The sequence below is a fragment of the Nerophis ophidion genome, linkage group LG01 (assembly GCF_033978795.1).
Source record: "Nerophis ophidion isolate RoL-2023_Sa linkage group LG01, RoL_Noph_v1.0, whole genome shotgun sequence".
In the NCBI taxonomy this organism is placed as follows: Eukaryota; Metazoa; Chordata; class Actinopteri; order Syngnathiformes; family Syngnathidae; genus Nerophis; species Nerophis ophidion.
Genome location: NC_084611.1, coordinates 59,086,135 through 59,101,062, shown reverse-complemented (window position 1 = coordinate 59,101,062; position 14,928 = coordinate 59,086,135). Strand labels below are relative to the sequence as shown.

The 14,928-nt window shown below is 39.1% G+C and overlaps 1 protein-coding gene across 1 annotated transcript in view; it reads left to right on the top strand.

Moving 5' to 3' along the window:
* Positions 1-7,995: 7,995 nt before the first annotated feature.
* LOC133557658 (nicotinate-nucleotide pyrophosphorylase [carboxylating]-like) overlaps positions 7,996-14,928 on the top strand; it is a 34,806-nt gene continuing 27,873 nt past the window's right edge. The window contains exon 1 of the mRNA XM_061908342.1: positions 7,996-8,103. The gene's annotated coding sequence lies outside the window, so the exon portion shown is untranslated. The remainder of the gene's footprint in view (positions 8,104-14,928) is intronic.

Below are 14,928 nucleotides of genomic sequence, written 5' to 3'. Positions count from 1 at the left end.
TATCTAATTTTATATAATATACAATATATAACAAACCACAATTGCCATGTATAATATTGCACTATATGTAATAGTTGCAGCAAAAAAAAGGGCAGTATAAAATTAAGAGTAGATCCAGCAGAAAATGTACATTATAAACAAAGAGAGGTAGCTAACATATACGCGGTCAGGTAAAACACAAATATCATCTATTCACAGCGATTCTCAAACTGTGGTATGTGGGCTTCATCTAGTGGTACGCCAAATAATCCCTTAATTTAATATTCAAACACAGTGCTACCGTTCAAACTGTGTGTAATGTTACAGTGGCCAAAAGTAACACACCTACTTGTTAAATAAAACTTTTGCCTTGTTTGTAATGAATATTAACTCCTACTATGCTACTGTATTTTGGAGTTGGTCATAATGATGGTTTTTGGAGAGCCAAGTGTTATCTGAGGTGGTATTTGGTGAAAACAGTTTGAGAACCACTGGCTTAGCATATACTGATGCACATTGAATTATTCTTAGCATGTGACGATTTGTCACATTTTGGCTTAGCATATACTGATGTACATTGAATAATTCTTACGATCTGTCACATTCACGTTTTGTTATTTGTCCTCAATTTGTGTTTATTTCCTGTCAGCGCTCTTTTTTTAGTTTCAAATCCTGCATGTCTCCCTGAGCGCTCGTTTCCCTCACCTTTCCCTGATCGGCAGCCCGGCACACCTGGTTGCAGTTGCCAATCAGGCTGCTATTTATGCCTATCTTGCCCTTTCGTTGGGGCTCGAGGTTTGTAAAGGTTATTGACTTTTAGCGGCATGCTGTGTGCATGGCTGCTCCTCCTATGGTCAGTACAATTAAAGACTTGTCTTACCTGCACGTCGTCGTCCTCCTGCATCTTGGGGTCACAACTACTGCAGCCATGCGAGTCCCTGACATAGCATCTTTAATGTACAAAATGTATCTAATAAGTAACCCTCCGCATTTTTTTATTGTTCAGTATGCTGCCCTCAGTGGAAAACATTTAGACATCCTTGGCATATAACGTAGATCAGGGGTGACCAATGCGGTGCCCGCGGGCACCAGGTAGCCAGTAAGGACCAGATGAGTCGCTCGCTGGCTTGTTCTAAAAATAGCTCAAATAGCAGCACTTACCAGTGAGCTGCCTCTATTTTTTAAATTTTATTTATTTATTTAGAGAGACAAAACTCAAATAGAATTTGAAAATCCCAGAAAATATTATAAAGACTTGGTCTTCACTTGTTTAAATAAATTCATTTATTTTTTTACTTTGCTTCTTACAACTTTCAGAAAGACAATTTTAGAGAAAAAATACAACCTTAAAAAGGATTTTAGGATTTTTAAATACATATATCTTTATACCTTTTAAATTCGTTTCTCTTCATTCCTGACAATTTAAATCAATGTTCAAGTAAATTTATTTTTTTTATTGTAAAGAATAATAAATACATTTTAATTTAATTCTTCATTTTAGCATCTGTTTTTTCGACAAAGAATAGTTGTGAAATATTTCTTCAAACTTATTATGATTAAAATTCAAAAAAATTATTCTGGCAAATCTAGAAAATCTGTTACGCTTGTTTGGCATTGTAATGCCGGATTCGGTCCTCCGTGGATGCGTCAGCAAGAACACAGCAAAAAGGTAAGAACTAAGGGATTTATTAAACAAAAGGAGCTATGAACAAAAACACTGATACAAATAGAAAAGGCAAATAAAAGCGCTAGCATGGAAAGCTAGGACAAACAAACCGAAGCACAAAGGCACACAAAAGGAAACACAAAACAACTAGCGTGAAAGCTAGGAATAAAATAAAGCTTAGCGTGAGAGCTAGCGAAAACGAGAGTGAGAGACAAGTCATAAACAGATGTATGTGAACAAACTAAGATCCGACAATCAGTGAACAGAAAACGCTGGCTTATAAACAGGTTGTGATTAGTAAAGACAGGTGTGCTGGAAAAGAGAGTAGCAGCTGAAACTAATGAGTGACCATGGAAACGAGCAAAACAGGAACTAAGTATGTCAAACCGCAGAGTGATATAAAAATGGAACAAAAACAACAATATGGTGATGATCCGACCATCGGATCGCAACAAAATCTTTAGAACCAAATTTGAATCTTATTTTAAAGTCTTTTGAATTTCTTTGAAAATTTTTGTTCTGGAAAATCTAGAAGAAATAATGATTTGTCTTTGTTAGAAATATAGCTTGGTCCAATTTGTTATATATTCTAAGAAAGTGCAGATTGGATTTGCACCTATTTAAAACGTGTCATCAAAATTCTAAAATTAATCTTAATCAGGAAAAATTACTAATGATTTTCCATAAATTCTTTTTAAATTTTTTTTCAAAAAGATTCAAATTAGAGAGTTTTTTTCTTCATATTTTTCTTTTGAATTTTGAATTTTAAAGAGTCGAAATTAAAGATAAACTCTGTTTCAAAATTATATTTTTATTTTTTTTTTGTGTTTTCTCCTCTTTTAGACCGTTCAATTAAGTGTTTTTTTCATCATTTATCCATCCATCCATTTTCTACCGCTTATTCCCTTTCGGGGTCGCGGGGGGCGCTGGCGCCTATCTCAGCTACAATCGGGCGGAAGGCGGGGTACACCCTGGACAAGTCGCCACCTCATCGCAGGGCCAACACAGATAGACAGACAACATTCACACTCACATTCACACACTAGGGCCAATTTAGTGTTACCAATCAACCTATCCCCAGGTGCATGTCTTTGGAAGTGGGAGGAAGCCGGTGTACCCGGAGGGAACCCACGCGTTCACGGGGAGAACATGCAAACTCCACACAGAAAGATCCTCAGCCTGGAATTGAACCCAGGACTGCAGGACCTTCGTATTGTGAGGCAGACGCACTAACCCCTCTGCCACCGTGAAGCCCTTCATTATTTATTCTTTACAAAAAACTTTAAGCAAAAGGAAAAAAAATGTACGACGTAATGACAGACAAAAATACCAATTTTATATATATATATATATATATATATATATATATATATATATACATATATATGTATATATATACATATATATATATATATATATATATATATATATATATATATATATATATATATATATATATATATATATATATATATATATATATATATATATATATATATATATATATATATATATATATATATATATATATATATATATATTAAAGGTAAATTGAGCAAATTGGCTATTTCTGGCAATTTATTTAAGTAGTAGCCCTGGTAGCCCTTCGCATTAATCAGTACCCAAGAAGTAGCTCTTGGTTTCAAAAAGGTTGGTGACCCCTGATGTAGATGATGATGTGCGATGGTGGTATAGTGGTGAACATGGCTACCTTCCAAGCAGTTGATCCAGGTTTGATCCCCGGCCATTGCAGCGATTGATTTTACCATGCATCGATTAACGTGAACCCCGACTTGAACAAGTTGAAAAACTTATTCGGGTGTTACCATTTAGTGGTCAATTGTACGGAATATGTACTGTACTGTGCAATCTACGAATAAAAGTTTCAATCAATCAATCAATCAATCAATCAATCAATCAATCAATCAATCAATCAATCAATCAATCAATCAATCAATCAATCAAGTAAACAAAAATACCCAATGTTGGTTGTATATAAAGTGTTATTAATAGCAAATTATTTTAAATGGTATTCATGGCAAATACATATAGATCCATCAATTTTCTATACCGTTTATCCTCACTAGATTGTAAACTGGAGCTTATCCTATCTGTCTTCCGGCAAGAGGGGTGGCACACCCGAGATTGGTTGCCAGCCAATTGCAGGGCGTATACAGATAAAAAACACATTAACACTAACATTTATAGCTATGGATAATTTTAGGGTCTCCAATTAACCTAATGCATATTTTTGCATGCAGGAGGAAGCCAAAGTGCTCAAAAAACCCAAAAAATAAACAAATACAACAAACATGTTTATTTACAACAAACATTACATGGTAATTGTTATATAGTACATGGTAATTGTTAGGGGTGTGGAAAAAAATTTATTCGATTTTTAATCGGGATTCAGAATCGATTCTCATTTTCAAAAAATCTGTTTTTATTTTTTTTATCAATCCAACAATACAATACACATCAATACCATAACAATTCAATCCAATTCCAAAACCAAACCTGACCCAGCAACACTCAAAACTGCAATAAACAGAGCAATTGAGAGGAGACACAAACACAAAACAGAACAAACCAAAAGTAGTGAAACAAAAATGAATATTATCAACAACAGTATCAATATTAGTTATAATTTCAGCATAGCAGTGACTAAAAATTCTTCATTGACTTTATCATTAGACATTCATAAAACATTTTTAAAAAGTACAATAGTGTCACAGTGGCTTACACTTGCATCGCATCTCATAAGCTTGACAACACTCTGTGTCCAATGTTTTCACAAAGATAAAATAGGTCATATTTTTGGTTCGTTTAATAGTTAAAACAAATTTACATTATTGCAATCAGTTGATAAAACATTGTTCTTTACAATTATAAAAGCTTTTTTTTTTTTTAAATCTACTACTCTGCTAGCATGTCAGCAGACCGGGGTAGATCCTGCTGAAATCCTATGTATTGAATGAATACAGAATCGTTTTGAATCGGAAAAATATCGTTTTTTATCGAGAATCGTGTTGAATTGAAAAAATCGATTTATAATCGAATCGCGACCCCAAGAATCAATATTGAATCGAATCGTGGGACACCCAAAGATTTGTAGTCCTAGTAATTGTTATATATTGTATATAGACATAATATAATATATCCATCCATCAGTTTTCTGCCGCTTATTCTCTTTGGGTGGCAGGGGGCGCTGCTCCCTATCTTGCCACCTCATCGCAGCAATATAATATATAATATCAGTACATATAATACACTGTGCATATATTATGTAAATATTATGTATACTTAAGTCAAAGTTAAAGTACCAAGGATTGTCACACACACACTAGGTGTGGTGAAATTTGTCCTCTGCATTTGACCCATCCCCTTTATCACCCCCTGGCAGGTGAGGGGAGCAGTGGGGCGCAGTGGTGCGGTGACAAAGAATCATTTATGTATACAGTATGTTATATTTTATATCGCTATATTTAGTCTATATATATCTGCATTGTCCTTTCCATCCTTACGCTTTCCATCATTGTAACTGAGGTACTGTGTGGAACAATTTCCCTTGTGGATCATTAAAGTTTGTCTAAGTCTAGGTCTAAATCTAAGTCCAAAAAATAACAAAAACGTATTCTTCTTTGTCGTTCACTTGACAGGAACTCTGCAGGCTTCTAACGAAGGCTGCTGTACAGTGGAAGCATTCCGGGGGCCCAAAGAGTTTGTCCCTCATCGGTGTCTCAGCAGGTCAAGTTCTGCTCAGAAGTTTTGGTGTACAGTTCTGAAGGAGATGTTCCACCGTCATTGGGGCAGGAGCAAATGGGCACATTGCAGAGTCTCCTATGTGGAATTTTGTAAATGTGGTGTCTGAGCCTGGAGTGTCCAACTGTTAGTCCAAAGATGGTTACCTGATCCAGTCTGGAGAGGAGGCAGAGAGCATCCTGTTGGTTATACTTTGGATGCTCCTGCAGTCATTAGTTTTTTCTGTCTGTTCTTAATGATATCTATCCTCTTTGCTTCTTCGGAGGTAAGGAGTCGATCTTCTTGAGGCTGTTTTTCACCCGCATTTGCTATTATATCAGTTTCTTTATCCACTGAAAGATGGTAAGATCAATGGCTGCTTGCAGACTGGCCAGGGCAGATAAAAGAGGAACGAGTTCTTTGTTTTGAGGATTTTGCACAGACTGTAATATAGACAGAGCATCACAGAATATTACAATTTTGGAGCGTGTTGTTTCTTTGTTCTCCAATATTTTTGTGACTGCTGTTTTGACTCTGCTTTGTAATGAGTACAGAGTTTTCCAGTAGGGATAGCTTGTTTGATGTTCCATCTTTCAGAGTCAGAAAAATTCCACCACCCTCCATTTTAGTTGCCTCTTAAGCTGATTTGTCTGTGTAGACATGAGACCAATGCTCATAGGGATACAGATGTTCTATATGGTCAAGGGTTAGTGCTCTTTTGACTAGCTCTGACTGTGTTCCCTTGTTGAGGATGTCCGGAATAGAATCCCTGACTTATGGGAACTTGTTTATTTCCCATGCTGGAACTCAACCATGTGTTGGGATTGTTCTGTTCTATTGGTGTTTTAATTATGAATATTTTCTTTCTTGTCTTCTTGCTTCTTGGGGCGCCGTGGCTCCGAGCACACAACCATAAACTTGAGGGTTCCTGGGTTCAAATCCAGCTTCTGCCATCACAGCCACTGTCATGGGAAAGACACTCTACCACCCACACTGGTGTAAATGTAGCGTCAATGTAGATAATGGGTTCGTCTATGTAAAGTCACTGGAGAAAAAAGTGCCATTTGATATAAGTCACGCTACATTCTGAATGAAGCTGGTTCGTTTAAAGTCTACATCTTGACTTGAAGGTACAGGCATTTTTTGTTCAATTGATGATTTTAATTTTGCTGCCTGGGTGATGATTTTGGCATCTTGTCAACCCTCAAAACTCTGCAAACCAGTGATAGTGTCCATGGCTTGAATAGTTGTGGATTTGATAACACCTGAGATGATCCTATATATGCTTGGTTTTGCACTTTGCCTAATCTGTGAGAATTGGTTTTGGCTGTTGTACCCCAAGCTGCTGCTCCGTATTTAAGGTATAACTTATTCTGTATGTTGAGGTCTGCTCCCCATGCTGTTCCAGATAGTTTCTTCATCAGCGTCGTAGTTGAGCTCTGCTGTAAATTCATCAATCTGGTATTTCCAAATCATGCACAAAAAAATATCATTTACTTTTTGAAATGCGTTTTATGTTCAATAATATAAATTACAATTTGACATCCTAGTAAAGAAGTACTGAAGCTGGGTTGTCAAACTAATTTTAGCTCAAGGGCCACATGGAGGAAAATCTACTTCCAAGTGGGCCGGAATCGTAGAATCAAGGCATGATAACTTCAATGTAAAGACAACTCCAGGTTGTTTGCTTTGTTTTACTTTGGCCAAAAATAGAACAAGCCCATTCTGAAAATGTTCACACCACAAATGACCCTTTGGACAAAACACTTCAAGTTTGTAGAAAATTTTCCAGAAATTGGTGCAGTTTCAAAAACACAATGAGCTTAGACTTTGACTCGGTGTATCTGCAAAGCCAGGATTAAGTCACAGTCTTTCTTGGATTAAATGAAAAACACAACATGTAAACTCTTCGAGGTATCAAATACCTCCTTTGTCATGTCCATGTTCCAATCCAGTGCTAACTCAACAAACCATAAGAAACGGAGGTAAAAACTATTCAAAAGGGTTAATCTCACTTTTCTCGTATTTGACAGAGACATTTTGGGGGAGTAAGGGTGCCAAATAACGATGTGTTCGTAGCAGAAGACATAAAACGGCAGGTTTTAAGTTTCATGTGTGTCGAGGAGGAGGAGCCACAATCACCCTCTACTGTGTATCTCTTGCTTGGCCTCAGTATAAACTGTTTGTTTGCCAAACAGAATTTCTATTGTGACATCCAGTGAACACATTTAGAACAGCAGCTCATTTTAATTATTGGCAAACTCATCTCGCAGGCCAGATACGGCTGAGGGCCGTACGTTTTACTTTTTTTTTTTAATTATTATTCAACACCACTGCATACAGGTCAACATATGCATGTTAACTTTTCTTCATAACATTTTATATTATATGCTGCTTAATCTTCTTTGTAATGTTCTGTAGTGGGCCATATTTAATTGTATATTGATTTTTAGAATGTACCACAAGTTAATGACAAAAAATAACTGCGGACAACAAATGACCCCTGAGTTGCACTTTGGACACCTCTGTTGTAGTTTTTACAAATACCCAATCTGTTTTGTGAAAGACCACAATCAGTATGTTCACAATGATAGTACTTGCTCTGTAACATTGCGCAACATGCACAAAGGGTCAAAATCCACCTGACATTTTTTTCTGCTCTTGCTGCATTCTCCGAAGTTGGTCAGCGGCAGGAAACAATAACCAGCCAGATGAAAGTAAGTGTGGCGTTACATTTTACATTTTAGTGAAAAAATAGGATCTGGAATGTGAAGAACGGCACAGTCATTCCTTATAGTATTATCCATTTATTATTTTTAGTAACTAAAGGTGCGCCGTCAATACAGTTAACTCTGTGAAACAGCAAACGTGTCAGTGTATCTCTTGGTCAATGGATTTTCTTTTCATGAATGGGAATTGAAAAAGACACCATTTTATATTGAAAACCTAAAGTAAAATGAAAAAACAACACAGTTTCAGTGTCAAACAGCAATAATTTTATAAACGGTTTTATTTTGTATTCATAGTTTAATGTAGAAACATTTTAATTCACCAGTCAGCAGAAACGAAAACAAAACCCCGGACGTAAACCCGGAAGTTGTTTTTTTAAAGACGAGACCGCAGAGTGGCCTGTTGGAAAAAACAAAATGTAGTGTTGTATCCTGCGTTGTGAATATTATCAGTGTATGTATTGGTATTTCAGTTTTTTTCATGAATAACAATGAATAAACAAAAACACGATAGTTTTTTTAAATTTTGTATTCAAATACAAAAAAGAAAAAGGAAATACTAAGTGTTTGTCTTTTTATGGTTTTGAAAAGATAAATGGAGATCCCCAGTAAACAAAAACAATCAGTGCATATTTTGGTATTTAAAATTTGTTTTAATAAAGGGATATCGAAAAACTGAAACTGACTGGTTTATTTGAATTTCATTTTGAAATAAGAAAACAAAAATTGAAAAAAAAAAAACTGTTTTTCATTTTTGGTTTTGAAAAGAAAAATCAAATTTTCCAGTAAACAAAAAACGGAAAAACCGACCAAATCGGATATTTTATTTTTATTTGCAGTTTATTTTCAAATTAAAAGCGAGGATATGGCAGTACCCGTGTATCTGGCTAAAATGTATTTTAAGCTGTACACAGAAAATATTTTCGACATGGCACAACAAGGTCTAATGTCTGCATTTACAGATATATGTATGCACATATAACACCAAAGTTGAGACAAAAAGGATTGTGCATCATAGTTCAGATTTTCTTACAGATTGATTGACTGATTGAAACTTTTATTAGTAGATTGCACAGTACAGTACATATTCCGTACAACTGACCACTAAAAGGTAAAACCCGAATAAGTTTTTCAACTTGTTTAAGTCGGGGTCCACGTTAATCAATTCATGGTAAATGACAGTCCACGGTCCTGTCTGTAAAATAGCTGCTTCAGGTTCCGGTGTTGTAATATACTGTAAAAACACATCAATTTTGGTTTGCTTTTCAGTTTTATTTTCTGTTGATACGTGTGTATAGATATTTCTGAAGAAGTCCTGAAACTTTGTGGCCGTCCATGGTCCTGTCTCTAAAATAGCTACTTCCGGTTCCGGTGTTTGAATAAACTTTTAAAAACAAATCAATTTTGGTTTTATGTTCAGTTTAATTTTCTGTTGATATGTGTGTTTATATATTTCTTAAGAAGTCCTGAAACGTTGTGCCATGTCTAAAGTATTTTCTTTACATGTTAGCCATTGTCACAGGCACATGGTACCGTAGTAATATTTTTTTAAACAATAAGGAGTCCTCCAAGGATGCTCCATTCATAACAACATACGACTGACATGGACATTATTTAACACAGGGGTTTAATTACACATGATGGTTTTCTGCTCTTCGTGTACTTTAATAAAATGCTTGACTAACTGGAACATTACTTTCTTTTTCTAATGCTGGAACACACTGGATTTGGTGTCGGGAGATAATTTGAGGACTTTATGATAATATTAATAGTTGTGTCTTACTAGTCTCAGGCACAACCAAATTTCCTATCACCATATTTGAACCTGCTGGCATGGAAATAATAGTGAATTAGCAGATGAAACAACTCTTTTTCTAAAAAATGAAGAACTACTATTTAAAATATTCTCAGAATTCTGTAGTGTATCAGGACTTTGCTTGGACTTTAAAAATATGAATTGTTTCCAATCCATGAGTGTGTGAATAAAAACGTCCCTGTAAAGTCAAACCCATGCAGCTCTTTAGTGCCGCCCTTTTGCCTCCCTGGAGCATTTTTAAAAAAGGCTTGAAAACGGAAAAAGATGGGGGGAAAATATATATTTTTTGTTTGAGGACAAAACATTATACAAACCTTTCCAATTGTTAGAAAGCCCACTGTTTAATATGTTTGTGTGTATGCTACACTGATAATAGTATTTGGTGAACATTGTTTTGTCCTACTAATTTCACTGGTTTTGAACTCACCATAGTGTGGACTGTGACACAGTTTGTTTACATGTAAAATCTTCCAATCCTCTTTGGTATCATTTTGTTCACCAAAACTTTCATGCTGTGCGTGAATGCACAAAGGTGTGCTTTGTTGAGGTTATTGACTTGTTGGAGTGCTAATCAGGCATTTTTGGTCAGTGCATGACTGCAAAATAATCAATGCTAACATGCTATTTTATGCCTCATTTGTAGGTATATTTGAGCTCATTTAATTTCCTTTACTTTTATCCTCTTTGTATATAATTTAGTTTTCCATGGCTCATGACACACTATCGGAATGTAATATTTGCTGCATTTCAGATGGTTGTTTGTGTGCCATGTTGTTCCAGACCACAGCAAACATTACTTAGCTTGCCAAAGATTGTAATAAATATGTTAAAAGAAGACAGCCTACCGTTTCCTTTAACTTGGACACACACATCTATACCTTTGGTCATTAAAAGCCAATAATTTCCAGGAGTTATCTAACCTCCTGAGTAGACTCTGAGTTACTAATGGTTTCTAATGTTGTAAAAATGTGTAGAATAAATATTACATTTCAAACGTTTGATAGTAGGCAATTATAGCTAATACAGTGTGAATGGGAGGAATGACCGCCCAGATCTGAACCTGAGTGGTGTTTTGTTATTGGAATTTTGTTCTCGTCACAGATAATTTATAACAAGCACCATTTTTAAACATAAAGCCGCAGTTCGATGATCGACTTTGTCGTTGTGTCATCGGATTTGCGATCTTATGTTTTGGACACTCGGGTGAAAAGAGGGCTGGAGCTTTCTACCGATCACCACTTGGTGGTGAGTTAGCTCTGATGGTGGGGGAGAATGCCGACCGACCTGGCAGCCCCATACGCGTTGTAAGGGTCTGCCGGGAACGTCTTTCAGAATCTCTGGTCAGAGAGAGTTTTAGTTCCTATCTCCGGAGGAACTCTAAACATGTCACGAGGGAGGTGCTGGGCTTTGAGTCTGATTGGACCATTTCCCGTACCTCTATTGTCGAAGCGGCCGATTGGAGCTGTGGCCGCAAGATGGTTAGTGCCTGTCGTGGCGGTAATCTCAGAACCCCCTGGTGAGGCAAGCTGTCAAGCTGAAGAAAGAGTCCTATCAAGTCTTTTTGGCTCTTTGGACTCCGGACGGGCACCACCAGGCCAAACGGTGTGCAGCTTCGACGGTCGGGGAGGCAAAAACTCGGACATGAGAGGAATTCGGGGAAACCATGGAAAAGAGCTCTGGATGGTTTCAAAGTGATTCTGGACCACCATCTGCTGCCTCAGCAGGAAGAAGCAGTGCACAGTCAACACCATGTATGGTGTGGATGGTGTGCTGCTGACCTCGACTCAGGAAGTTGTAGAATGGTGGAGGGAATACTTTGAAGACCTCCTCAATCCCACCTACATGTCTTCCTGTGAGGAAGCAGTGCCTGGGGAATCTGTGGTGGGCTCTCCTGTTTTTGGGGCTGAGGTTGCCGAGGTAGTTGAAAAGCTTTTCGGTGAGATCCCCCCAATGTTCCTTAAGGTTCTGGATACTGTGGGGCTATCTTAGTTGGGGTGGTGCTTCTGCATTGGCAGACCGGGGTTGTCTGTTCCCAACTTTTATGGACAGAATTTCTCGGCACATTTATGGCGTTGATCAGGTTGGGTGGCTGCAGGATTGGGTCTCTGCTTTTGGCAGATTTATGTCGCCTTGATGGCTTCATCTGGCCAGGATCTTCAACTCTCGCTGGATCAGTTTGCAGTCGAGTGTGAAGCGACTGGGATGGGGATCAGCACTCGGTTGGAGTGCCATCTCCACAGTGAGGGAAGAGATCTTTCCCCAAGTGGAGGGGTTAAAGTACCTCGGAGTCTTGCTCACGAGTAAAGAGAGAGTGGATCATGAGATCGACAGGCGGATCGGTGCGGCATGTTCAGTAATGCGGACACTGTATTGATCCGTTGTGGTATAAAGAAAGAGCTGAGCTGGAAGGCAAAGCTCTCAATTTATCTGTCCATCTATGTTCCCATCCTCACCTATGAGCTTTGGGTTGTAACCGAAAGGACAAAATCACGGGTACAAGGAGCCTAAATTAGTTTCTTCCGACTGGTGCCTGGGCTCTCCCTTTGCGATAGGGTGAGAAGCTCTGTCATTTTGGAGGAGCTCAAAGTAAAGCCGCTGAGAAGCCGGATGAGGTGATTCGGGCATCTGGTCAGGATACCCCCTGGACGCCTCCTGGGGAGGTGTTTAGGGGATGTCCGACCGGTAAGAGGCCATGAGGAAGACCCGGGACACGTTGGGAAGACTATGTCTCCCGGCTGGCCTGGTAACGCCTCGAGATCCCCCAGGAGGAGCTGGACAAAGTGGCTGGGGAGAGGGAAGTCTGGGCTTCTCTGCTTAGGCTGCTCCCACTGCAACCAGACCTTGGATAAGCGGAAGAAGTTGGATGGATGGACGGATGGTATTTTAGAACAAAATGAAAAAAACAGACGTTTTTTGTTTTTTTATTTTTATTTATGACAATGAAATTAAAATACCAAAACTTACATGGACCCACTCTGAATACCAGATGATGGATCAATGTGGGGTTTTTGTTATGTATGAACGCTGGATACGGCACCACACTCTTTTATGCAATAGCCCGGTCCACAGTCAGTTTTTTTTTTAAATTGAAACGTCCGGTTCCGATATCAGAATATGAAACATTTACTTTCTACATTTTTTCCAGTTAATTGCCCCCGCGACCCAAAAGGGACAAGCGGTAGTAAATGGATGGATGAATGGATTTTTTTTGAGAGTGTAAAAAGCCGTTACATCCCATGTGAAATATTTTTTTTTCATGATTGCTTTTGTATTTGCCTCTAAACTTTTCAAAATAGGCTTAAATTTGCACCGATTTAGACAGATAAACAAAGCCGAATGGGGATTAAAACCATCGCATGAAACCCGGAACTGCCCCGATGCCATAACTGATAAACCCCAAGTCATGGATGTGGCAAACAGAGGAAGCAAAAAATTGCAACCCATCCATCCATCCATTTTCTACCGCTTGTCCCCTTTGGGGTGGCGGGGGGTGCTGGAGCCTATCTCAGCTGTATTCGGGCAGAAGGCGGGATACACCCTGGACAAGTCGCCACCTCATCGCAGGGCTAACACAGATAGACAGACAACATTCACACACAAGGGGCAATTTAATGTTGCCAATCAACCTATCCTCAGGTGCATGTCTTTGGAAGTGGGAGGAAGCCGGAGTACCCGGAGGGAACCCATTCAGTCACGGGGAGAACATGCAAACTCCACACAGAAGGATCCCAAACCTGGGATTGAACTCAGGACTACTACGGACCTGCTTATTGCACATGCACTAACCCCTGTGATTGCAACCCACCTATTGTTTATTGTTTTTCCATCCATCCATCCATTTCTTACCGCTTGTCCCGTTCAGGGTCGCTGGAGGTACTGGAGCCTATCTCAGCTGCTTTTGGGCTGAAGGCGGGGTGCACCCTGGACAAGTTGCCACCTCATCGCAGGGTCAACACAGATAGACAGACAACATTCACACTCACATTCACACACTAAGGCCAACACTGTGATTGCAACCCACCTATTGTTTATTGTTTTTCAATCATTAAAATTATTAAAATAATATCCATCCATCCATGCAATTTCTACCGGGGGGCGCTGGCGCTTATCTCAGCTACAATTGGGCAGAAGGCGGTGTACACCCTGGACAAGACGCCACCTCATCGCAGGGCCAACACAGATAGACAGACAACATTCATACTCACATTCACACGCTAGGTCCAATATAGTGTTGCCAATCAACCTATCCCCAGGTGTATGTCTTTGGAGGTGGGAGGAAGCCGGAGTACCCGGTGGAAACCCACACAGTCATGGGGAGAACAAACTCCACACAGAAAGATACCGAACCCAGGACTACTAAGGACATGCGTATTGTGAGGCACGTGCACTTACCCGTGTGATTGCAACCCACTTATCGTTTATTGTTATTCCATCCATCCATTTCTACCGCTTGTCCCTTTTGAGGTTGCGGGAGGTGCTGGAGCCTATCTCAGCTGCATTCTGGTGGAAGGCGGGGTACAACCTGGACAAGTTGCCACCTCATCGCAGGGCCAACACAGATAGACAGACAACATTCACACACTAGGGCCAATTTAGTGTTGTGAATCAACCTATTCCCAGTTGCATGTCTTTGGAAGTGGGAGGAAGCCGGAGTACCCGGAGGGACCCCACACAGTCACGGGGAGGACATGCAAACTCCACACAGAAAGATCCCGAGCCAGGGATTGAACTCAGGACTACTAAGAACCTGCGTATTGTGAGGCACATGCACTTACCCCTGTGATTGCAACCCACGTATTGTATATTATTTTTCCATTCATCCGTCCATTTCCTACCGCTTGTCCCTTTTGAGGTTGCGAGGGGTGTTGGAGCCTATCTCTGCTGCATTTGGGTGGAAGGCGGGGTACACCCTGGACAAGTTTCCACCTCATCGAAGGGCCAACACAGATAGACAACATTCACACTTACATTCACACACTAGGGCCAATATAGTGTTT